Here is a 2,364-nt window from a genome sequence, read left to right on the forward strand (position 1 = left end):
CAATTCCCATTCTCAGCATGCTATACAGCTATCCCGAGGGGATGTCATGCAGTTATGAGCAACAGGTCCTGCTTTCAGAGTCTGTCTCAATGCCTATTTCCCCCAAATCTTACTGCCAAGAGAGCCATTCTCAATTGGCATGTGCAAATCCTTTCAATGCTCCAGGTGAGGCTTACCTCTGGGGAGAAAGCCCAGTCCTGGGGTGGGAAAGAGGTTCATTTTTCTGCATTGAAATGCCCTTCAGTGGACAGCTTTACCTCCTGTGGAAGAAAAGAGGGATGGAACAGCACAGCCTGTGTCTCCTCCCCTTACATGCTGTGTCTTTGGAAGCTTGGGGCTGGCAAGTAGGCCTGGACACCAGGCTCAGGATGGGAAGGCTCTCCCACCCGGAAACCCTCTCCTGAAGGCTGGTTCTTCCCCTCACTGTCATGTAGGTCTCTGTGCCCTAAGAACATCCTCTCAGGTTTTTCTCGGGTGTACCCAGCTGCCCTGGGGGGAGCACAGCTGGCCTGAGAAACTGAGTTACTGTTCAAGCTCTGTAAACTGATAGAGAGGCAGACATCTCTCACCTGTAGCCGATGGCAGGGCAGAGAGTCGTGCGGTCTGCCCAGGGCTGCAGGAGGACCAAACCCTGGCCATGTACAAAAAAGGGGTGCTCAGGAGGCACCTCAATGTTTACTTTGCTCTGCTGTTCACCAATCACAAAACGCAGCGTTACAAATCCAGGCCACTGGCTTTCCTGAATATCCATGACTGTGTTGGAGCCGATCTTCTGCCCCCCACACACTTTAGCACTATGCACAGTCCTGAGTTAGGAGAACCCGCTTCAACTGCCCCCAACTACCGCCCACTGTGGCCAGCTGAATGATGGTGCCTTTCATGAAATGGGAGGGCAAGTGAGAGAAGGTATTGGGAGGTGGCATTGGCTCCTTGTCTGGGAAAGTGGCTCTGGTCTGCATGTCCAGACTTGATGCCACCAGGATCTCTGAGCCCACAGGCAGCAGGCTAGGGTCAGTTTCAGTGGGCACCAGGTTGCCAATGGCTACAACCATTGCTTTGGGTAAAGGTCTGTGTTTTACTGGTTCCTGACGGGACTGAGGGTAGAATACACGAGCCTGATTTTTCTCCATCATTTCTGTAAGATTCTTGCCTAACCCTCGTTCGTCACACTGATAGTCAAGGGTATAATGGAATAAGTTAAGAGGGCTGGGTTGATTTTTCCTCTGAGCTGCTACCACATGATAGTCCTGAGAAGCTAAAGCACCAACTACCTGCTGGACCTCAAGGTCGATGTCTGTGGTCCCTCGATGTTAGGTCTGTTTTAATCGATCAATGTTAGGAAACAAGGGACAAAATTCTAAAACCAGAGTCAACTTGCTCCTATAGCACATTAAGTGTACAAAAATTATTATAAGAGAAAGCAGGATGGTTCAGTGCTTGCTCATCACTACCTGTGCTGAAGAATTCAGTTTAACATGGCATTGGGAATGAAAAGACACAAAACTCTTATACAGTGCTTCCTGAGGAGTTTATTCAATCCCTGCCTCTTGAGGTCACTTCTTGAGAGGTGGTCTTAGAAAACCAGCACTGGTGTCATCATATCTTTTAATAGTAGCTGGTGATCACTAGAATATGCACCTTAAAGGAAGGCTTTTACAGCAATCAGTTAAGACATTATGTACATAGACAGGTTTTAAATAGTTTTGAGCCACTGATGATTTTGTTCTTGTACATCTAGACCTGAATCTCACATACTTATTGTTTGTACTTGGGAGCACAGATCACAGCTATGGATTCAGGGAGCTTCTTTTGGTATGGTGTATGTAGGTCTACACTTGATAAGAAGGCTCTTTGGGCTGGATGGGTCTGAGAAGACAAAGAAAGCCAAGAATTCCAAGCTAAATCTGCCAACTATGTATAATCCACCAAGGAAGGGATACCCAAGGAACATTAACAACTGCTGTCTCTGTGATTTCCAAAATCGTTCCATGCAGACACACATCATGTGGAGAAGGAAAAGGGAATCATGTTTTGTCTTCCTAACTCATAAATTTCAAAATGAACTGAGTATTTTCACTGACTCATAGTTAATGTTTCCATTCTTGCGAAGCAATACTATGACCAAGGCAACTCATAAAGGACAAGATTTTACTGGAGCTAGCTTATCACCCTGAGGTTCAGGCTATACCATCATAGAAGAAATCGTGACAGCATCCAGGCAGCCATGACACTGGATGAGCTGAGAGTTCTACCTCTTTTTGAAAAGCACACAAGAAAAGGCTATCACACAGGCAGCAAGTAGGGTCTCAAAGCAAACCCCCAAAGTGACACACTTCCTCCAACAAGGCCATATTCCCTAATAGT

At 46.7% G+C, this 2,364-nt stretch overlaps 1 pseudogene; it reads right to left on the bottom strand.

Moving 5' to 3' along the window:
- Positions 1 to 215: 215 nt before the first annotated feature.
- On the bottom strand, positions 216 to 1,310 carry Atxn1-ps1 (ataxin 1, pseudogene 1; annotated as a pseudogene).
- Between the last annotated feature and the right edge of the window lie 1,054 nt (positions 1,311 to 2,364).

Source organism: Rattus norvegicus, chromosome 1 (assembly GCF_021556685.1).
Source record: "Rattus norvegicus strain SHRSP/BbbUtx chromosome 1, alternate assembly SHRSP_T2T, whole genome shotgun sequence".
In the NCBI taxonomy this organism is placed as follows: Eukaryota; Metazoa; Chordata; class Mammalia; order Rodentia; family Muridae; genus Rattus; species Rattus norvegicus.